Source organism: Mustela nigripes, chromosome 5 (assembly GCF_022355385.1).
Source record: "Mustela nigripes isolate SB6536 chromosome 5, MUSNIG.SB6536, whole genome shotgun sequence".
NCBI lineage: Eukaryota > Metazoa > Chordata > Mammalia > Carnivora > Mustelidae > Mustela > Mustela nigripes.
Genome location: NC_081561.1, coordinates 22,369,934 through 22,394,490, shown reverse-complemented (window position 1 = coordinate 22,394,490; position 24,557 = coordinate 22,369,934). Strand labels below are relative to the sequence as shown.

The 24,557-nt window shown below is 40.0% G+C and overlaps 1 long non-coding RNA gene across 1 annotated transcript in view; it reads left to right on the top strand.

Annotated features, from left to right (window-relative positions):
• LOC132017140 (uncharacterized) overlaps positions 1-24,343 on the top strand; it is a 168,986-nt gene extending 144,643 nt beyond the window's left edge. The window contains exon 4 of the long non-coding RNA XR_009404180.1: positions 24,289-24,343. This is a non-coding gene — a long non-coding RNA (uncharacterized LOC132017140). The remainder of the gene's footprint in view (positions 1-24,288) is intronic.
• The last annotated feature ends 214 nt before the right edge of the window (positions 24,344-24,557 follow it).

Here is a 24,557-nt window from a genome sequence, read left to right as displayed (position 1 = left end):
GTATTTTACACCTTAACATTCAATATGATGGAATGTCATTAAACTGTGAAGCTGGCATTAATGAGGTCACCTGGTTCATACCAGGGTTTTGCATGGCATTTATTGATTTAACTGACTTCAAAAGTTGTACTCTGAATAATATTTCAAATGAAAGGTAGAAATGTCCTCATTCTTAGTCTTAGACATGGAGTTTCAAGGGTTTAAAAGACCCCCTTATCCCATTCCCATTTTAAACAAACTTTTCTTTTTCTCAAATCACATTCCACCAAGTGCTCATGAAAATTTTGAAACATAGATTTAAACTTTCAGTTTATTTTGTGATGTTATTTTGTTATGTAGCTTGTATTTTTGAAAAAGTGCTGATAATGATCAGAAAGAGAGTTATTAATAGTCTCATTAAAATTTTACTAACAACTAATTAATGTTACTGATATCTGAATTTGGATTAATGCCAAGTTAGAAAATGTTGAAAAGTTTTATTACTTTTATTATGAATTTAATTTCCCTACATATCACTTATTTCCCTCCCTTGTGTTCCTTTTTCATTTAGGTATGACAAATCCTTTGGCATATAAATCTTGGAGGGTAAGATAGAATATATTATTCAACCTCCAAAACATATGAATAGATCAAAAATTTTGTTTAAATACAGTGATTGAGCAGGACTGACTCAAATCATATGTCTGTAAGTGAAAATAATTTTCTTGCCCGAGAAAATATCTCAAAACTAGCCAACCTTTTAGAATGGAATGGCAAAATTTATGACTGACTTCTAAGTATGGCTTTTATACCTAGAGCGCAAGATCGGTGCCTTTCAGTGGACTGAATGTGGTAGGTGGACAAAGTGGCTGACACACCATAGTCGCCTAATAGTTCCTCAGCTTACTCTCCTTTAGTTATAGCAACGCCTCTCCTCAGGGGACGCCCAGACCAGCAGCATCAGCATTATATGGGAACTGGTTAGAAATGCAGATTCTCAGGCCCTACCCCACTCTGGAGCTGGGGCCAGCAATGGGAGTTTTAATAAGCTTTCCAGATCATTCTGATGCTTGCTCAATTTTGAGAATCTCTGCTCTCAAAATTTTCATCTATCGAGATTTTGCTAATTTTCTAGGATATCCCTTAAGAAAAATGAACTTTAATTCTTCTCACTTTCTCTTTCATACTTTCCTAACACAGCTAACCTTTGTTTAGTTCTGGATGATATGTTTGAACTGTGCTAACACCTTAAGAGAGGATGTCACCTGATTGTTGCTACAATCTACTGTTATTACATCCATTCTAGAGATGGGAAAACTGGGGTTTTAAGAAATTGCATAATTTGCTGAAGGTCAAGGTCGCTAAGCTGGTAAGGTTAGTGAGGATTCAAATCCGAGTGGTCTAATATTGCTCTTCATCGTTGCACTCGTTAAAAAGCTCTTTGTTATTGAACAATTCAGGCATAGCCAAAGCTACTCATAAAAGTGCTGACAAATCTATTAGATTCCCCCTTACATTCGATCTTGAGATTTCCAACTGTAATCTAAAATGAGCAATTACTTGTTAGTACTGTATTTGTTTTAGTTTCCATTTGTACTAGCTATAGTTGTTCAAACTGACATGTCCCCCAAGGTTGGAGCTGGTAATAACCTTAAAAATACACCAGCTGACAGAATTTCACTTCGGCTGCATGTTCAAAACAAGTGTATATGGAATACAGATATTTTACTTCTTGGAAAACAGCAACACATGTTGACTCAGCAGAGCAGCAGAAGATAAAGCAGAGAGGAGAAAACAGCAGTTCAAGGAAACCTGGGGTGGGCGTTGGGGGGTGGGCGTGGAACAGGGCAGATAGCAGAATGAGCAATGCCAACCGTCCTCCACATACCCCAGGGAATGAAAGTACTGACTACAGCATCCTTGTTAGAAGGGAGGAATTCATGACTCGGGTTTCCAGTTGGAAAGTCCCAGGTGAGCCGTATCAGCAAGCATTGTGACCACTAAACCGGGATTTTTGTGTTTGGCTCCAGTGCAAGAGAAAACTATGGAACAAGCGGCTTCAGCGGATAAAGAGGGGTGCCCTGAGCAAAAGCGATGATTGCAAGGTTGATGCAAGCAGGGAAAGGTCTCTGCTGGTCACCTCTCTTTTTGCTTTACCTTCCCTCACCCTTCATATTTTAGAAGCAACTCTCCTCAACGTATTTATGTGTCCTTGGAATTTCTTTTTAATGCTAAGTTTGTCCTCTGTTTGTCAATGACTGGCGATGATGTTGGAATTCAGATGAGGGGAGCTTTCCAATTATATTTGGGGTCACTTCAGGTCTGGGATAAGCAGCGAAGCTGGGCTGTTATCATACTGTAATAAAGCTGCCATCCTGGGCCATCCGGCTTGACTTGGAGAACCTCCCCAGATAGCCCTGGTAGGTCAGCTCTTCAATGGCACATTTAAAGCACAGGACCCCTGCAGGGCACAAGAGGCTTTGAACAATTGAGTGTAATCTTCTTTTTAATGTTATGTTTTCCCCAGAATAACGCCTAATTGCTTTGTAAATGGTCCTGGTTTTTGCCTCTAAGGATCTTGCACGGAAGGCAATTATGGATTTTTTTTAATGTGTAAAATACTTTCTCTGGTCTGTCTCTTTCAACTTTTATGTATGCTGCCCAGTTAGACAACCTGTACAGCTTGTCCTTATGACTCCTCGTCATCTTCCAAGTTATGTCTTTCATTCTTTAAGATTTTCATGTTCTCTGATGAAGAGGTGAATTACCAGGTGACCACATCCACGGTATTTCTGTGGCTTTGCTCTCAAGGCAGAAAAGGGACTTATTCACTTTTCATATAACTGATGAGGCCTCCCAGTGCTCAGATCTCTGTGTCTAAGCCTGAACAGTCCTGGGTAGAGAATCCGGGAGTTGTGAAGGCTGCTTCCTCTTGGGAAGACAAGCAAGATGCCCAAAGTAACCTTCCTAAGAGCTATTAATTCTCAGTTGTTGCTTAAATTTCAGAACTGGGGCTGTTCTTCAAATGTGAAGTGCCTCTCTCATCCGGGGTACTGCACCGTCTGCTGGCGGGGAGACTGCCCCTCACATCGACCAGCAGATCGATTTTCTCTTTAGAGACCAAAACTCAAGTCCTTTTCTATTCCTTTCCAGGGAACTATCCCTAGTTTTTCATAATTACTGCCAGAAGCCCACCTTCCTTTCCAGCTCTTCACAGCCTTGGATCTTAGTTATGTCACCCACATTGGCTTACCTGTAGCCTCACCATTCTGTGACGTGTTCATGAAAAGGGGATTTGGGGGACGCCTGGGTGGCTCAGTGGATTAAGCCGCTGCCTTCGGCTCAGGTCAAGATCTCAGGGTCCTGGGATCGAGCCCCGCATTGGGCTCTCTGCTCAGTGGGGAGCCTGCTTCCCTCTCTCTCTCTCTGCCTGCCTCTCTGCCTGCTTGTGATCTCTGTCTGTCAAATAAATAAATAAATAAAATCTTTAAAATAAAAAAAAAGAAAAAAGAAAAGGGGATTTAGCATTCTTGCCTTTGTAATAATAATAATAATAATAATAATAATAATAATAATAATAATAAAAAATCTCTGAGCTTATGCAAGTCCTGTTACTTTGCCCTTCAGGGAAAAAATGTAGTTGTTAGGTAAGACAATAATTATCCCTTTTCCGTGACTGTTTCTTGGTGACTGAATGACACCATGGATCTTTGTGACCTTCAAAAGTCACAAATGCTATTGTTACCTGTATAAAAACCACATCAGAAAGGATTTGATTTGGGGGTTGATTCTTTGTTTGTTTGGTTGGTTATATTGAGTATTGTTTTCATGTGAAGAGAATGGCAAAACAAATTTGATGATTTGTTGAAAAGCTATTCTGAATTTAAATGCTTGATTTGGATACATAAGCTGAAACAAGTCTTTCTCTCATTAATACATGGCTACGGCAATTTTGACTGGATATATCAGTGTACTTCTGCTTGGACATAAGGATGTTTTGGGGAAGTTCAAGGGCATGCAGATTGTCAGATATGGACTCCTGACCTGGCTGTGCCCTATCCAGCCTCTGGGCCAGTCGCAAAATTGCTCTGGGCCTGGGTTCTTTCAGTTATACATTGAAGAAATCCTATAAGGTGCTCCAAAAGCTGTTTCAGTACTCGAGTCCTGATTTCCTGTTTTCAGGTATCTCATGATGACAGAAGAGCTGGTAAGACACAAGCTAAAGAGGAACCTCCATGAGTGGGGTGGTGTTTTGGAATGCAGGTTTCTGCAGAGTTCACTACAGATGCACACACTTCCTCTCCCAGGGTTGGCCCCGGCAAGGTCAGCTCATTCCTGCGTTTAAGTGTGAGGCAATGAACTTGCATTTGCAGTATTTCCATTGGCTCATCTTTTCCGGCAAGGCCACTGAAGTAGGAAATCACTCTTCATCAGTATATCATCAATAATTTCTCCACCAGGGAATGAATACCGCAAATACTTCAGAGTTATCTTTCCAACCTTTTCATCAAACGCTTATATTGTTTATAAACAAAGTGAGGTATCTTCTTCTGTTCTCTCATATTTGTATTATGTCATTCATATTCTTCAAAAATATTTCTTTCTTGGGGCCCCTGAGTGACTCCGTTAGTGAAGCCACTGACGGTTGATTTTGGGTCGGGGTCATAATCTCAGGGTCGTAGAATGGAGCCAGGGCATTGGGCTTCATACTCAGGGGGAGTCTGCGAGATTCTGTGTCTTTCTCGCTCTGCCCACCCCCCGCTTGCACTCCTGCATTCTCTCTCTAAGATTAATAAATAAAATGTTCAAAAAAGATTTCATTCCTGCATAAGTTAAAATGTATATTTTCGGCCTGTTTTCATCCATTTTTAAGCCATTCTTCCAACTCAGGGCTTGGATTCATGGAGTGCTTTTCACACAGCAATTTTTATTTATTTATTTATTTCTATCAACATAGAATGTATTATTTGTTTCAGGGGTACAGGTCTGTGAATCCTCAGTCTTACACAATTCACCGCTTCACCATAGCCCATACCTTCCCCAGTGTCCACCCCCAGCCACCCCAGCCCTCCCACCCCCTCCACGCCGGCAACCCTCAGTGTGTTAGGTGTGATCTCACTTTATAGTCACAGTAACCCTGTGAAGTAGGCATTACGATTATTGCCATTTTCTAGACCTGGCAACTCAACATTAGAAAACTCAAGTAAATTTCTTCAAGTTACCCAACTGGTAACTGGGGAGGCCAGCATCCACATGCCAGCTGTGAGTCTAGATGCTCAGGTCCTCACCAACTACCTCAAGGAGTGAATCGGTAGTATTCTGTAGTATTGTCTACATAAAATGTGTCAGAGACGCTCTAATCTTAGTGTTTTCTTTTTTCCTGAAATACTTACATAATTAAGAAAATGGAAGAAAAATGGCTATTTGACCATATATATATATATTTACATATCTATAGATCATTGCTCTTCTCTGAATTTTGGTTTCCTCATTTATACAACAGATGGTGTGTTAACAATTCTTAACTCAAAAGACTGTTGTAAAAATTGAAATAATGAATGTGAAATTGCCTTAGAACTTGAAAAGGAAGGCAGGGCTGTCTTCCAAGCAGGGATTCTAAACTCTGAGATTGTACTTACATGATTCTGAACTCTGAGATATTTTGGCAAGAAATACCCAGGTAAGTAAAACCAGTATTTTTCTTCTGGAATGAAACAGGCATTTCCTTGACTTCCAGATTTCAATTTGAAAATATTTATTTTGAAACAGTAAAGAACTTTTTTTTTTTTTAAAGATTTTATTTATTTATTTGACACAGAGAGAGAGAGAGATCAGAATAGGCAGAGAGGCAGGCAGAAAGAGAGGGGGAAGCAGGCTTCCTGCTGAACAGAGATCCTGTTGTGGGGCTCGATCCCAGGACCCTGAGATCATGACCTGAGCTGAAGACAGAGGCTTAAGCCACTGAGCCACCTGGGAACCCCCAGTAAAGATCTTTTTAAAAAAGAAATTTCAACAAGGAATGAACGGAATTGTGAAAGTCAGCATATCTCAACGGATTTAACCATTCATTCAACATGTAACAAATGTTTTCTTACTGTGCTAAATCCCAAGATGTCCAGGTACTGCCATACGCTGGGACCACCACCACAAAGAGGGATCTCTGTGACCATTTGTCATAAAAGCTGGCTAAGAGGCCTTCTAATAAATGTGAGGGACATTCCGGAGCCTGTGTTACCATTTTACAGGTAAACAGGTTCAGAGATATGAAGCAACATGACCAAGGTTGACCAGCTGGCCAGTGACAGAACTGGAGCTAAGCGAAACCAGCCCCATGACTCCATGCTTCCTTTTTTTTTTTTTTTTTTTAAAGATTTTATTTATTTATTTGACAGAGAGAAATCACAAGTAGGCAGAGAGGCAGGCAGAGAGAGAGAGAGAGGAGGAAGCAGGCTCCCTGCTGAGCAGAGAGCCCGATTCGGGACTTGATCCCAGGACCCTGAGATCATGACCTGAGCCGAAGGCAGCGGCTTAACCCACTGAGCCACCCAGGCGCCCTCCATGCTTCCTTTTAATACCAGTGGAATGCTGCCTGCAGATCACGGATGGAGTTAAGGGAGAGGCCGATGGCTTTGTGCTTGGGAAGGTATTAGGTGGATGTTTGTGTACCCAGGGCAGTAGATTTTTTTTCTTTCATCCCAATTTGTACAGAAACATCCTGGCTTCCCTGGAAGCTTGTTTAGGGCGTGCCAAGCCCGTGTTAGCCTCCCATCCTGATCGTTATGCTGTCGCACTCTTCCCCTGATCTCAAATTCACTTTCTATATTTCTTGGCCACTGGGCACATTATTTGACATTTATTTACACTTATCTGCATTTTCCATCTTCGAAGCCCACACATAGCACATAATAATGTAAATCCTTGGCTGCCGCTTGGCATTTGGGTACCTTATTATTTACTGCATCGTGTCCCTCCCCTCCCTGTTTAATGTAATCTGCAAATCTTGTTCTCAGTACCAAGTCATTTGTATACATAATTAAAATATGCAATCCCTCCCAACACTGATCCTTGTCATATGTCTTGCTAGTAATTTCTTTCCCAGACAGTGAATATTTTGCTTTTATTTATTTATTTCACTCTTTGGAAGGAGATGGAGGCAGAGCAGGCTCAGCAATGTTCCTGAAGTCATCCAACCCTATTCTCTAAAGTCCCGAGGAATCACAGCATCCTTAGTATTAACGTATCCGCTGAGTGATTTGACGTATTTCTTCTTCTTTTTTTTTTTTTTTTAAGATTTTATTTATTTATTTATTTGAGACAGAAAGGGGAAGAAGGAGCAGAGGGTAAGAATATCCAAACAGATTCCTGCTGAGTGCGGAGCCTGTTACAGGGCTCGAGCTCACAACCCGTGAGATCCTGTTCTAAGCCGAAACCAAGAGTCGGTTGCTTAACTTACTGAACCACCCAGCTGCCCCCTGACATATTTCTTTTTAGTCAAAAGAAGTTCTGACCAGTAATTATAGTAAAGATATTAATGACACACTTATGATGGGGAGCCATTTCTCCAGCCATTTGGAGGCTTTACAATTGGAGATAGGATTTGAGTTCATGCTCACCATGTGCTGGGTGCTTATTGTTCACCTCTCTGGGGTCACAGAGGGACCATTTCTGGATAAAGGATATTGCACCAGATAACTAATCCCGAGATTTTTTAATGGCTCTGAAGCCATTAACTAGGGGCCTGATTGCACAGGGACATGCAGTGAGTTAACTCTCACAGACATCTGGCAAATTGCTTCCCAAACAGCCATTGCATGGCTGGGAAATTCTCTGATGCTTGAAACTTTCTGCTAGTTGAATAAAGAGTATTTAATAGTGTGAGCCAATAAAGCTGTCCTCATTTTTTAAGCAAAATCGTCCGTGTGGAGTTGTTTGTAAGCACCCCCACACCCACACATGCATTCCCAAGCTTCTTAAATTTTTCTCACCAGCTTTGATGTTTAACAGGTGTCATATATCTGCCATTTCTTAATTAGGTGAGGTCTTAACATGCATGTGCCTTTGGGATAGGTAATGGATTGATGGGAATGAACACTGATGCGTACAAGAACTGTTTTCTGACCTGGGAGGCTGTCCGGGAGGGCTTGGGGGGGGGGAAGGGTGCCGTGCACAGGGAAGAAAACCAATGCAGTGAGGTGAGGCAGGGGGGTACGTAGCACATGGCAGTTTCTCCAAAATGCAGGTTTCCTAATTAGGGAACTTTAAGGCTGTATATACCCCTGCACTGAAGTCTAGCGTTACTCCCGATTTAACCTTTTACGTATGGAAAGTTTACCCTCACACTCAAAATGATAAGGTCAGCCTACTGAGACCAAATTTCTCCTGAGATCCTGATTCGTGAGGGGCAAGTGTGAAAGGCAGGGATTGAAGACTGAAAGACGGACGTGGTTCTGTTTCTCTTCAGGAGCTCCCATTTTCTCCTCTTGAGAAGTCAAAAGCCACACAATCTGTCTCTGATTGTCTGCAGACCAAGAGATGTTTATTTTTCAGCCAACAGAGGCTCTGTGACTCCTTTAGAAATTTCAACCTTGATTTTTTTGTCAACACCATTGTCTCTACTTAAAGAATCATCCCCCTATGAGATGGGTTCTTGTGATAGTATTTTGTCTTTCCTTGGAGACAAACTCAGTTCATTTCCAGAATTTCCCCCAGAAGTGCCACAACCCCAAAGAGACAAGCCAAGTCAACTGAGAAATCAAATATTTCCTCACATAGATACAGACCTGAAGCATGTGGTTTATTTGACTGTTTGTTTTTTTTTTCTCATTGTTATTGGCTTATTCAGAGCTGTTAATATCCATATGGCGGTACCAGTGGTTAAAAATATTGTCAGCTCACATCATCTTTTTCTTTTTTATTTTTAATTTATAGACACTGGAATTTACTCCTTTTAGTGTACAGTCTGTGAGTCTTAAAAAACAATCTGAGGGGTTTGAAGGGGGGGGTTGGGAGGTCGGGGTACCAGGTGGTGGGTATTAGAGAGGGCACGGATTGCATGGAGCACTGGGTGTGGTGAAAAAATAATGATACTGTTATGCTGAAAATAAATAAATTAAAACAAAACAAAACAATAACAACAAAAAAATGAAAAAATAAATAGAATGTGAAAAATTAATTTAAAAATAAAACTAAAAATAAAAAAAAATAACACAGTTGTGTAACCACCACCATAATCAAGATGGAAAATAGTTTCATTACCCTAAACACTCATTCACACTGACCTCATGTAATTATACTCTTCTCTCTTGACCCTCTGACCCCTGGTACAATGCCTTTGTCAGTTTGTTATTGCTAATATTTCCTCCCAGTCTGTGACTTGAAAAAAAATTCTCTGAACAATGTCTTTCATAGTATAGAACTTTGAATTTTGATGAAATCTGTTTATTAACCTGTTTCCTTTTGTAGATCATATTTTTAGTGTCAGATTTAAGATGTTTGACTAACCCAAGGTTTTAATGATTTTTTCCCTGTTATTTCTTCTAAAAGTCTGATATTTAGAAGACTTTATATTTAGGACTGTAACCTATTTTTAAATTAAGTCTTATAAAATAAGGCACACATTGAGATTCTTGTTTTGAAAATGGATGTCCAATTGTTGTAGCAGACATTTGTCAAAAATATTATCCTCACTCCATTGCCTTGGTGCCTGGGCTAAAAATCACTGGGGATAACTGTCAATTTTGATTTACTCATCTCCTCTTTCACAAAAACCACACTGTTTTGATAACTGTAGCTTTATAGTAAGTCTTGAAATAGGATGTTAAGAGTCTTCTAATTTGTTCGTCTTTTCAAAATTATTTCTGATTATCTCAGTTCTTTTTTTTTTTTTTTTAAGATTTTTAAACTTATTTATTTGACAGAGATATCACAAGTAGGCAGAGAGGCTGGCAGAGAGAAAGGGGGAAGCAGGCTCCCCGCTGAGCAGACAGCCAGATATGGGGCTCTATCCCAGGACCCTAAGACCATGACCTCAGCTGAAGGCAGAGGCTTCACCCACTGAGCCACCTGGATGCACCTGATTATCTCAGTTCTTTTGACTTCACTATACATTTTGGAGTCAGTTGTCAATTATTTACAGAAAAGGTTGCTGACTTAGTTTGAGATTGCATTGGATCTATACACCAAATGAGGGCCATTGGTATTTTAAGAATATGGAGTTTTCCAATCTATGACAGTGATCCCTCTGTTTATTTGGAGCTTCTGGATTTCTTTCATCAGTGTTTGGTAGTTTTCAGCATAGATTCTGAACATATTTTGTTAGATTTATACCGAAGCTTCATTCCTGGGATGTTATTTTAAATGCCTTTCTTTTTAAATTTCAAATTCAAGTTGTTTACTACTGCTATATAGGAATATGATGACTTTTGTATAATTGACTTGGTATCCTGCAGTCTTGTTTAAACTCACTTATTTGATCAAGGTGTTATTTTTTTTAAAGATTTTATTTTAGAGAGAGAGAGAGATCACAAGTAGGCAGAGAGGCAGGCAGAGAGAGGGGGGGAAGCAGGCTCCCCACTGAGAAGAGAGCCCGATGTGGGGCTTGATCCCAGGACCCTGAGATCATGACCTGAGCCGAAGGCAGAAGCTTAACCCACTGAGCCACCCAGGCGCCCCTCAGGGTGTTACTTTGAAGAATATTTTGGATCCTTTGCACAGACAATTCTATTCATGAACAGACAGATTTCCTCTTTTCTTTTCAATCTGTATGCCTCCCCCCCCCCCATTTATTATCTTATTTACTGGCAAGGACTTAGAGTATGAGATCAAATAACAGAGGGGAGAAGGGATAGCCTTCCCTTTTCCCAGATCTTAGGTGGTAAGCATTTAATCTCTTACCATTTTGTGTGATGTTAGCTGTATTATTATTACTATTTGTAAATAGCCTTGGGTAGGTTCAATTCTCTCTTATTTATCATTGGTGAAAGTTTTTAGCATAAAGGGATGTTGAATTTTATCAAATGTTTTTTCTACATCTATTGAGATGTTAATACATTCCTTCATAGTCTGTGAATATGGTGAATTACATTGAGTGATTTGTGAATGCTGAACCAGCCTCGCCTTCCTGAGGTGAAACCCACCTGGTTGTGAAGAGATCTGTCTTTATATTTCTCTAGATTTTGATTTGCTAGTATCTTGTTGAGGACTATTGTGCTTATATTCAGCAGGGATATTGCTCAAGAGTTTTCTGGTACTGTATTAGTCTCTCTATGGTGTTCGAGTAATGCAGGTCTCATAAAATGGGTTAGGGAATGTTGCCTCTCTTTCATTTTTGGGGAGTGATTGTAAATGTGGTATAATTTATTCATTATAAGTTTAGTAGTTTACCCCTTCAACTAAAACATGGAAACCTAACCACTATATATATTCTAACGTCAGCCTTACTTGCTTAAAAGGAAATGGTTGCCTTTGATTTTTTTCCTCTTTTCAGTGCTCGAGAGCTAGAGCATGGGCGTGATTACAATCTAGTTTTTTTTTTTATACAAATTAGATTATTTATTTATTTATTTATTTATTCGACAGAGACAGAGATCACAAGTAGGCAGAGAGGCAGGCAGAGAGAGAGAAGGAAGCAGGCTCCCGGCTGAGCAGAGAGCCCGATGCGGGGCTCGATCCCAGGACCCTGGGATCATGACCTGAGCCAAAGGCAGCGGCTTAACCCACTGAGCCACCCAGGCGCCCCAATCTAGTTTTAAGCAGAAGAGATGCACAATGGCTTAGAACAGTGAAATAGGGAGAAGGAGAAATCTGTATTTTTCAGTGACCATCTAGAGTAGAGGCACCCTGCAAATGCGGGAGTCCTCATGTTTGTATGCGTAAGAAAAACACCTGTTCTCATAAAGCCACTACATTCTGGGGTCTTTTTGTTAAAATGGCTTAGTCTTTACCCTATTTATCCCAACTGAAAAGAAGATCCTTTTGTCTAAACATGGTTGAGATTCACCTGCAAGAAGTTAAGTGGGATTAAGCACAGGAGGAGGCTATGCATCGATTCGAGGTCTGCCATGGAGAAGGTTATAAAGCGGAGTGAGGGCACACCCTCAATTTTCCTGGAGAAGCAGACTGTGTTTCCTGCACATTGAAATTTCTAGCAGCATCTCCCTCTCTTGGGCCAATTTAGAAGTCTGGATTGCTTGGGTTACATTTTTCCAACTACTGGCAATGAGCAGGAACTGATATTTGGGCGTATTTGACAGGGCTTAAGACCTCTTTGGTAGGTCTCTTTCACAGTATCCTAAAATTTCTATTTCATTAATTGAATTAAATATGAACACATACAGAGAAGGTAATCTTCCCTGATTTTGAACCAATCCTAAAATGCAATGCCTGTATAAAACTTTGTTAGAATAGGTAGAATTATAAAAAGGTTGGAAAATATATGCTTTTGCCAAATTTAATAATTTTTATTTTGCCAAAATTAATAAATTCTGTTAACTCTAACAGACTTGAATTCCTCATGGGAGTAGTCCGACTGTTGGGGGAGCTGTTATCATTTGGAGGCCTAATCATAGGGGCCGTGAAAAACCCATAAAACCCCCAAAGTACCAAAAAGGATTTGTTCTTACAGAATTTCATTACCAGAAAATACAGATGCCAGTCTCCTGCCACTTCTTCTCCTCTTCCCTCCTCTCTCCCTGTAGATTCACTACAGGCATTGGTCCTGTCCCTTCAGAAAACGGACAACCTGATGGCATTTTGTAATACAGGGAAGGTGAGTACATTCTCTAACCTGGTTGTCTCACAAATAACGAGGTGTGTGCACATGCTCTTCAGAATACACACGTTTAATAATTTTAATAGTATCACTGTGGTAAGAGCTCCAAATTGAAAACAGTTGTCCCATCCAAATGTCCGTCCATCAACACTGGATGGATGCAACGTTATATGTGATTCCCATAGAAATTATAGAGTAATGAGAATGAATACATCTCAGATACACACAACTTGGATGTATCTTGCAAATATAATGTGGACCCAAAGAAAGAATGTTTCCTTCATGTAAAGTTTTGAACCATGTCATTTAGGGATGTGATGCATTCATAATTGAGTAATCAGACAATAGAGAAAAGCAAGGAAGTGATTATCTTATCAGGTGAAAGTGGTGATTATCTCAGGTGGGGCTGGAGGGGATTGTCATTGGAATGGGGTAGAGATGGAGCTTCTGGAGCACGCCAGTGCTCTCTTTCTGGGCTTGCTTGTGGTCATCGGTTGTATTAATTGTCTCTTGCTGCATAATACATTGGCAGAAAGGTAGTTAAAAGTGTCCATGGACAACTGCAAAATTGAACACTTGTTACTCTCCTGGTCCTAATGTTGAAAACCAAAAGGAAGACTTCAGGGGTCCTTCCCACAGTGCCGTGCTTCTCAGAGACTTGGACCTTTGTGAAGGAGTGGCTAGAGAACAGGAAACGTCATTTCAACATCAAAGAATTTGGACCCTGGCATAGGCTTTGGAGATGGCTGAGTGTGGTCACTCCATTTACGGAGGTGCAGCTGGAGTCCTGTGAAAGTCATGATTCAGTGGAAGTGAATGGCCATTTAGTATTTTTCTTTATCAACCTGCCACATGTCACATGATTTTTAATGCTTCATCTTGCTTACATTATAAATTATTGGATGTAGATATTAAGTTTGATATGGATATTATATCTACCTTAAGTTCTAAAACGGACTATAGGAAGGCAGTTTGATGGACGTAATGTTTGGAGAAAATGCTTAGTAGTTTTAATTGCACACAGCTTTTGTGATGGTGTGAAAGGGTATCATTCTAAGTTGGGGTTGAAATGGGTAATGGATAATGTCAATTTCTTCAGTCTTTTTGGTACCTTCTATATCTTGACCTCGAGGAACCTCTTTTCTTCTCTTGTGGGGTCTGCTCTCAGTTAAAAATTCCTTAGTTCTGAATATAGGTTCAGGGAAGGGCAGAACACATCCACTTCAAACTATGTTTCTTCCTATCTCAAGCCTCGCGTGGAGAATTAGCCTCCCAAGCCTTTGGTCTTGTGTCCTCATATGTCCTGATTTCCAGCTCCTTTCTGCCTTATTGTTTTATCTGATTTCTCATTGGCTCATGTCTCAAATTGTTATTTACCTCCTCCTCATTGCATAGTTTGTACATTTTAGCCACCTTAAAGAACATCAAAAGACTGGGACTTAGGGAGGACAATCAAACCTAGAGGCTGAAATTTTTGTGGGGATCCGGCTATGTGAGATTAAATCTTGATGATTTGCAACAGAGCTGGTTTTGCATTCACCCATTTGGCCTTTCATGGGTAGAGCCTAATGGGGAGACAGTCTGTCTCAGGCCATGCTGTATTTTTCTTGGGTGGTAGGTACAGTTGTTTCACAGGTGGGTGCTTATTTCTATATAGGTCTTGAAAGAGTGCATACTGGACTTGGGCAAATACACAGAGTTCAGGAGGTGGTGGTTGTGAATGTCCTTTGCAAGCACAGGGGCCTCAGCAACCATATGGCAGTAGACAAGATTTCTTTCAACAGTGGATTCTTTGGGCATTCTCAGAAGAAACTGACATTTTTCTCTATGGGAGATCCCACAGAACAGATCTGAGGAGATGGCGTTTGGGAAACAAATGGCTGGGAGAAAATCTAACACGAGTAAAAGGAAGAAAGCCAAATGGTGCCAGCCGTGTGTGAGTTAGGAAGGAAGGCACTGAGTTTAAGGAGTCGGTCACGCGTTCTGCTCCGCCTCTCTGAGAAGAATGAGACCAGCATCATAAATGGAAATACTGCAGATAAACGTCTAACAAAAGCAAATGCTACTCAGCGCAGGGATTTTCAAAAACTATGGAAAACCTTGAGGAGAACAGGGCAGAAGTGTTAGTCCTAACTGTTAGCTCTAGGGGCACAAAATTAAGAAAATCAGGAGTTTACTTGGGATCCTCGTCCAGCTGACAATACTGTGTGCAGAGGGGAGGCTGATCTCAGAGGCTGAAGCTAAGTCATAGGAAGAGGCAGCACAAGTGTCCACTGTGTCACAGAACTAAAAATGGCTGCTTCTGAGAGAGCGTGGAGCCCAGTTACTAGACAGAGCCAACCTGAATGTGGTGCCAGGATGCCAGGATACGGAGCTGAGAAGCAAAATAAAAATTAAAAAGTTTTTATTAAATATGCTTCTCTGGAAGGACACACTAAATAAGGCTATGTGGCCAGGGTTGTTATGTCTCAAATTCCCTCTCTAAGAGGGAAGTAGTAGTGACCTCATGAATAATTTCTCTTAGTTGGCATGGGTGGAATGACATCCTTCCAGTGGTCCCAAGGAAGATCCACAGAGGACCAGCGGCACTGGGGTAGAAGTGTTTGATGGTAGGAAAGTGGACTTGGGCAGGCTTCTCCTCTGGGGAAAAACCACATCCTGGGTTGGCCGTTGGTTAATGATTAAGCCCATGGTTAACCAAATTTTATATCTGTATGACAGACCCACAGCTAACGTCATGCCCAACAGGGAAAAGCTGAAAGTTTTTCCTCTCGGATTAGGAAAAAGACAGAGGTGCCCATGGTTACCAGTCTGATTCAACATAGCACTGGAAGATGTAGCCAGAGCAATCAGGCAAGAAAAAGAAATAAAATGCATCCCAATCAGAAAAGAAGTAGAATTGTCTCTCTTTGTTGATGACATGAAAATCCTGAAGATTCTACCCAAAACTATTAGGCCTAATGAACAAATTTAGTAGTTTCAGGATACAACACCAACAAGAAGAAAATCAGCTATAGAAAAGGAGTCTTGCCGTTTGCAACAACCTGGCTACAACTTGAGGGCATTATGCAGAGTGAAACAAATCAGCCAGAGGAAGATACATACTATATGATATATTCATAGGTGAAATCTAAAAAGGTTAAACTCATATAGAGTAGAATGGTCATTGTCAATCGCTAATGGGTAGGGAAAATGGAGAGATTTTTGTAAGATTTTTATAAGATTTTTGTAACTTTCAGTTACAAGATGGGTAAGTTCTGGGGATCTAGTGTATAGCATGGTGCCTATAGTTGACAATAGTATATTGTATACTTGAGGGTTGCTATGAGAAAAGAGATTTAATGTTTTCACCATAACAAAAAGGGCGCTTAAGTGAGTTAGAAGATGTGTTAACTAACCTTATTGTGTAAGCATTTCACAGTATATGTGTGTATCAAGTCATTCCATTGTACACTTACGTTTATACAATGTTATACATAAGTTGTATTTCAAGGAGTTGGAAAAGATGGATTACTAAATAAATATCACCAGGGATGTTTATTATTTAGAAGAAAAATTAGAATCTCTTCTAATAGCAGATGACAATGTAGGCCCTAAAGAGATAGTTAACAACAAAACCAAGTCTATACAAGAATAAAGATTTACTTAATCTCTGGGAATGAAGAGCCTTCTGAGAATAGCACCAATGAAAATATCATGAAGAAAAAAAGAGGAATTGATTTGACTATATTGAAATTATAAAACTTATGTAAATAAAAAATGAACAAAATTAATGATAATAAACTGATAAAATATTAGTCCCAAATCAAAGAAATAAGAGACCAATATTCTAAAGGCACCTGGGTGGCTCAGTCGGTTAAGTGGCTGTCTTTGGCTCAGGTCATGATCCTGGGGTCCTGGGATCAAGCCCCCTATCTGGCTCCCTGCTCAGCGAGGAGCCCACTGTTCCCTCTCCCTCTGCTACTCCTCTTGATTGTGCTTTTTTTTTTCTCTTTCTCAAATAAATAAATAATTTTTAAGGGGCGCTTGGATGGCTCAGTCACTAAGCCAATGCCTTTGGCTCAGGTCATGATTTTAGGGTCCTGGGATAGAGCTCTGCATCAGTCTCTCACTCCCGCTGCTTATTATCCCTCTCTCTTTGTCAAATAAATAAAATCTTAAAAAAAAACCTTTAAAAAAGAATAATTTATAAAAAATTTAAAAATTAAAAAGAATTATATTTTAAATATATGAAGATGTCTATATAAATTGATAGTAAATGTGCTAAGACCTAAATAGAAAAACAGAAAAAACTATGAAGACTTTAAAACAGAAAATTAAAACAACAAATACATACGGTCAGTCCTCATTATTCAGAGATTCCATATTTCCAAACTCGCCTGCCTGCTAAAATTTATTTCTGTTTTCCAAATCAATACTCACAGCGCTTTCACAGCAGAGTGGCACTAAGTTGGTGTCCCCCTGACACTTATGTCCCCAGCTGATGTCCAAGAAGCCGACAGTCTCCTTTCTTGGTTCGGCTCTGAGACTGCAAACAAGTGTCTCTTTCAAAGTGTATATGCTGCTACGGTGTTTTCACTTTTGTGATTTTGCTGATTTTACTGTTTAAAATGGTCCCTGTGCTCAGTGTGAAGTGCTCACTAGTGCTCCTATGTGCAAGAAGGCTGTGCTGTGCCTTCTAGAGAGGGTGGGGTATGTTCTGTAAGCCTCCCAGAGGCCTGGGTTATAGTGCTGTTGGCCATGAGTTCCGTGTAAATGAATCAATGATAAATATATTAAATAACATATCTTTAAATAGAGATATATACAAGACAAGATGGTGCACTGATCAGTTGTGAGCAGAGGCCTGTCGGGACCCAAATCCGTATTTGCCCTAGGAACAATTGTTGAGTATTTGCTAACTCGTGCAGGCTTTCTAGAAAATAACCGCCTTGAATAATGAGAGCCAACTGAATATGAAAATGCTCAGATTTGCTTATAAAACATGTAGATTGCAGTATTGGGACTTAACCTTTAAATTAAAGTGTATCATGGTGTCTGTGCTCATACTACTGTGATACAGACATTTTCATATAGTGCCGGTGTTCTTTTTAAATGGTTCAGTCTTTCTGGAAAGCAATTTGACATTAGACATTAAAAGCACTTAAAATATTTCGACCCTTTGACATAGTAAGTCTATTTCTAGGGATCTGTTCTGATGAAATAATCAGAGTGATGCTGTTAAAGATGGGAAGCTGTTCATGTTTAATGTTAAGTATTTAAAAGAGCTGGATATAAAACTGCAAGTGACCCCCATTATTTAAAATAAGTGATATCTATTTATATATATCTGTATAAAGCACTATGCAGAGGGAGAAGAAATATACCAACATATTAACAGTAGAATATTCTTTCTCTTTTAAACATTTTTCATTTATTCCTTTTTGTTATGATCCCCCAGGCTAATGTCCTCCCTAGAGATACACACAATATATATAATATTTTATATGTGGCTTTTGCAAAGTATATGTAGGGCATATATGTGTCTATATATGATGTATGTAAATAATATTGTACCATATAGCTTGTGTTTTTAGGCACCGTGCACTAGTACTTTGTTGTGGGTCCATCCTCGATGGTAGAGTACATCTGATTATTCCTTCTGAAGCTGGAAAATTCTCATAGTCTCCATCATCACGTTTTCCTGCCTTCTTCTCTAACACTAGTAGCCAGGCTGCCTCCAACATTCTACCCCCTAAGTAATGCTGAAATGGGCATCCTCATAGGTATTTCTTTAGTCCCATTGTGGGGCACAACAGATGCGTATACTTAATTTGACTTAGTGGTGACATGTTGCCCTTCAGAATAACTGGCTTATTTCAATTGTGGGATTATGGCTATTTTGTTTTTCTTAATTTGCTTATATTATTTTTATTAAAAAATTAGCTTACTTTTTAAAGTATTAAAAGGGAGGAGTTTGGAAGTAGGGCCGTGTCTTTCTGGGGCCTTGACATTGCTGGTTTGGTTTCTTTGACCTTGCATGTTCCCCTCTTGTAGTAGATAGAATAATGGCTCCCACATCCTACTCCCTGGAACCTAGGAATATGTTACCTTATAAGGCAAAGAAACTGCAGATATGATTAAGGTAAGGGCCGTGAAGTGGAGAGGTTATCCTGGATTATTCAGGTGGACTCAGGGTGGCTGGAGGAACCTTATGAGAGGGACCCAGAGGGGTCAGAGTCAGAGGGCAGGGCCCTGTGGTGCTGGAGAAGAGACAGGGGTCACGTGCTCCTTAGAGACAGGTGGAAGCCCAGGATCCCAGTGGCTTCTGGAAGCTGGCAACTCCACGAGGAGTTCCCTTCTGGAAAATACCTTCCTGGAATGTTGCCTTTGTTAATTTATTTCTGTGTTTTAAGATTTTGCAGCCCACTAATGAACAGGTGTCTAATTTCATTACTAAATAGGATGCCTCGGAGATGTGGGAAACATGTCATTCCTTTTCAGAGCTTTATAAGGCATAATCAACATGCCCGTAATGTAGGTGAGGAAGAGTCACGTCCTCCACACCATCCACTTTAGGGGTCTCAAGACACCCAGACGACATTGCTTGGAAGGTGTGCTGTGAATCACTGATACTAATCATCACTAAGGTGCTGGAGTTTGTAAATGATTTAATTTTAAAAACAAAGAATTCAAACTTACCCCCACAATAAGTTGTCCTCTTATCTCTCATTCTCTTGTGTTCTGCTGTGCTTTCTTAAGTAAGAAAGTTGGGGATGGCCATATCGTTGATGTCCCCTAGAACTGACACAGTCTTGTTTGTCAGTTGGTGAGGTTGCAAAGAAAAATGAAAATATAATATAGATTTTTAAAAAATCAACAGGTGGAGTGTATATGTAGCTGAAATAGAGGAATGAATTGGTGGTAACGCCAAGATTTTGAAAGACAAGGGGATTGTTTGGGGGAAATTTTTTGGTAGTAGAGGAGTGTGTGTGTGTGTGTGTGTGTGTGTGTGTGTGTGTGCATTTGACAAGTTATTCATCAGTGTTGGAAGCAAATAAAAGTTCCGTAGACAATTTGTTGATATGCAACAGAAGATTGAAAGCACAAAGGAAGAAACGAGGAGATCTGGGCATTTGGGAGTCAGGATAGCCGTTATCAATGGGGATTCTTCGAGAAAAGTGTTACATGTAATTGTAGGAGAAAGTGCTGAGGGCTGAGGCTTTGGGGATCTGGAATATGCTGACTGTCATTCAGAGTAAGAAAGTAGAGGGTCCGAAAAGTCTTATTTGGAAACGGTGGGAATAAATCACATGATAATATGGTATCACAGATATCGAAGGAAGGGTGTATTTCTTGAGGAGTAGTCTGTAGTGTAATTCCTATAATAAGTATGCTTTGAGCAACACTTGGCTTGACCAAGTCATGTTCAGACGTTCACAGAATGTAACTCCAGGGGATGCTATTTGTACGTTTGTCTGTGTTGAATGTTTCTCCTCTGGAGTTGTGCAGTGCACAGCCTGTGCAGCTGCTATTAGGAAACCTATCAGATGATTGAAGAGATATAGGTAGGAATGCATATCTAGCGGGGACATGGAGGAGGAGAGAGAATTAATATTGGTGCTATATGGAAGGGAGAGCCACAGAGCCGGGGAAAAGACCCAGAAAATAAAGACAATAAATTCTACAAAGGAAATTTTTCTGATTAATTTTTCCCCCTCTTTCTTGCTCTTTGCTCTTTTCTTGATTTGATTTACTGCTTCTCTGACTGGTAAGCTTTCACCTATTATTCCAGACCAGGCAAAAGTTCTGTGTCTCTCTGAAGTCTTCTCTTGTCATTGCAAACAGGACTAATTCTTCCTTTTTGTAATTCTATCACATTTACTATAATATTGTCAAGGACTGCAACAACATTGTATTAAAAATTGCTTATGTGTGTGCCCTCCCAATAAATTCTGGTCTTCTCTTTGGGCTCTAAGGCCTTAGTCTAAGTCGGAGGTGAAAAGACAGCCTGGAAATGGGCTGGTTGACTAGGCTGTGAACTGCACCAGAGGCTCTACTAATTCATATCCCTAAAATCGGGCAGCCGAGGCTCTGCCTTGTAGACTCTACAGCATTGCTGTGTACATCATATTGAGGACCTTGCTGAGTGAAGGTTCTGGATCAGGCAGTCTGGGGTGGCAGGCTGAGATTCTGTGTTCCTAGCACGGGCTCAGGAGCTGTTGGCACAGTTGGTCAGGGAACTACACAAAGTACAAGGCTCCAGGCTAGATGGAATTTGTCCTGATGCCAAGTCTCTGGACTTGGCTTATATTTATTGCAGAATAATAGGACGTCAGACTGTATGATTTGGGAACCCAAACCTTAAGACTCTCTTTTACTACTGGCTTGTTGATTAATGTTGGATGTCTCACTATGGAAGACTGTTTTTTTTTTCATTAAGACATGTGATGACAAATCCTGATATCCCTGTTAGGATATCTGTACCCCTACAAGGCACGGCGGGTGTTAGAGATATGAAACTAATCAGCAGATTGTTCACAGAATTCCGTAGTGGTGACTATGGTCCTGAGAAATAGTTGACAAAGCTCTTTGAATTTCAGTGGAAGAAAAGAGAGATTTTCTAGAAGTATAGAAATTCTGCTGGTGAAAGTATAAATTGGAATGACCACTTTGGAAACTGTTTGACAGGACTTACTAAGGATGAATATAAGGAAACTCTATGACAAAGTATTTTTTTCAGCATATTAATATATTATAGCAAACCAATATATGTAAAATGCAGGCTACCTCATTTCATTGTGCTTTGCTTTATTACAGATGTAGCATGTCTTCCTTCCTTCCTTTCTTGCTCTCTCTCTCCGTTCCTCTCTCTCTCTTTCTTTTCCTGCCTACCTTCCTTCCTTCCTTCTTTTTTTTTTTTTACAAATTAGAGGTCTGTGGCAATGCTGTGTTGATGAACTCCATTGGCTCCATTTTTCCAACACCATTTCTTCACTTTGCGTCTCTCACATTTTGGTAATTCTTGCAATATCCCAAACTTTTTCATAATCGTTCTTTGTTGCAGTGATCTGGGATCAGTGCTTATGACTTACTGGAAGCTCAGATGATGGGTAGCATGTTTTAGCAATACAGTATTTCTTTTATTAAGGTAGGCACAGTGCTTTTTAGACATAATGTCAGTGCACACTTAATTGACTACAGTGAAGGGTAAACATAACTTTTATATGCACTGGGAAACCAAGAAATTCATTTGACTCGCTTTATTGCAACATTTACTTCATTGCTGTGGTCTAGAATTGAACCTGCAATATCTCTGAGGTATGCCTATGTATAAACAAATATAAACATATATAAAACTAAATATGTACACAAAAGACACGAGTTAGTGTGTCCATAGCAGTGCTCTTCATAATATCCCTAACCTGGAAGCTCTCCAAATGCCCATCTGGATGAATGAATTGTTGCATACTCACACAATGAGATGTGTGTTTACTGCAGTGAAAATAAGTGATCTGTAATCTCGCAACAATATGAATGATTGTCACGAACAGAACATGGAACTCAAGAAGCCAGACACAAAGGAGTTATGTTCTATGATTCCATTTATACAGAGTACAAAAGAGGCAATCTGTGCGGTTAGAAGCCAACATACTGTGTACCATTGGTGAGTGGTATTTTCTGAAAGAAAGTACAAAGAGGAGTTTCTGGGCTGCTTGTTTAATAGGATTGTGCTTCACAAGGCTAAGTGCTAGTTATATGGGTGTGTTTGGTTTGGGAAAATTCATCGAGCCCACGGTGTAATTTTCTGTATGAATCTTGTATTATCATAAAAGATTAAGGAATATGCACACAAAAGGAGTCTCCAGGGTAGGACCTTGGATTGCTGGGGGAGCAGTGATGGGATTAGGAAAGGGACGAATGTGGGAGGTACCTAAGGTCAATTTTATTCTCTTCGGGAGCAATTATGTATCCAGCAAACTGTTTTCTGGGAGTGATTTTGTGGGCATGCTGGTCTATAAGATCTTTCTTCCCTGGCATGATTCTAATATAATAGCCAAGATTTAAAATGTTTACTTCTGTCTTGATTTTTGTTTTTACAAAGGATTCGGGGCAACTTAAAAGAAGTGCGCACCAATTACTGGACAAACAGTTTCTATGAGAAAATCAGGTGGAATAATTCAGAGGAAAACACCGATAAAAATGGCTTTTAATGATTTTCTAATAGAAAAGCCATCTGCACCACCCGGTATCCCAAAGAGTTACCCAGTTTACTTTAAGAAGTATTTATTTATTTGAGAGAGAGTGAGAGAGCGCATGTGCCGATGGGGGCTAGGGGCAGGGGGAGAGAGAAAATCCCAGCGGACTCCTCATTCCGCAGGGAGCCTGGCTCATAACCTGAGCCACAAGTAAGAGCTGAACGCTCAACCGACTGAGCCACTCAGGCACCAAGTTTATTTTGGGATGCAGTGGGTTCTGTTCTTGATTTTTACTAAATAGCTATGCATAACCTTAAGCAAGTCCTAAGATCCCTCCGGACAACTCCAACCCCAACAGTAACTTGGTTACCTTGACTTTTTTTTATACTGAGAGCACTTGTTACATCTGAGGTTATCTTAATTTTTTTCCTCATTGTTTATTTATTTCCTGATTCCCTCTGTCTCTAATGTTTGAGTTTTCTAACTCCCAGTTTTATTCACTGCTGTGTTTCTAGTATTAGAACAGTGCATGGTCCATAACAGAACATTTTTATTTAATGATTGAAAAACCTGGACTAGGTCACCAAGCTGTTTTTAGCTATAACTTTTCTGGAACTCTAACATTGCACAAGCAATTTTGCAAGGCCAGTAGGGACTCAGGAGTTAACAAAATTCTGATTCTAGACTCAGAATGAAGGTAGAAAGCAGGATGGTAGTTCTCAAAGCACAGGCCAGGGACGCCTGGGGATTCCAACAACTCAGACGTTCATGGAGTCAAAAATTTTATTATAATACTGAGGCATTATTTGTATTTATGAATCGAATCATCTCATGAGCATCCAGTGGAATCTTCCAGAGGCTGCATGACACATGATACTGTACTCGACGGAATATAGAAGCAGAGATTAGAGTCCTGCTGTCTTCTATTATGCAAGGCATTAAAGAGATTTGCAAAAATCTCCAGTGCCACTCTTCTTGCTATTCTTTATTTAGGAAAACACAGATATTATTTCATAAATATGCATTTTTATTAACATACAATGGGTTTACTATTGTTATTTTTAAATGCATTAGGATATACATGGATTAAAATGCCCTTATTTCTAATGCTACCTGTAAACGGTTATAACCCACAGAAACTGAAGCATCTTCAGTAATTTTCAAAGAGTGTGAAGACAGCCTGAGTCCAATAGTTTGAGGACAACTGATGCAGGAAGCCGTTGAGGAAAGACCGGATGGGCCAGGATAGCCTGGCAAGCTAGGAATAACTCTTCTTGACTTACCTTTTCTTCCTCCAGGCTGTTCTCCTGCTCTGTAGCCTGTCCCATTAGTGATACATCCTACCCATTTCCCTTTTTCTAGAGAATTCCGTCGCTGTGATTGCCTTCCTCGATGTCAGTTGCTACGATCGCTACGGTAAGTCAGAAACTATTCCGTTACTGTTTAGCCGAAGTCTAAGGAACTTAAGTATCCAATGTCATTGTTTATTTGGCCAGGAGAATTTCTCTTGCCTCACTTTTATAACGCTATCCATTTTCCAGGGCTGAGGGTTGTGTTTTTCTCCAAAGAGTTGACTCCAACTGCTTAGTTACTTTTTATCTGGTGCAATTCAGCACATTTCAGAAGTGCCA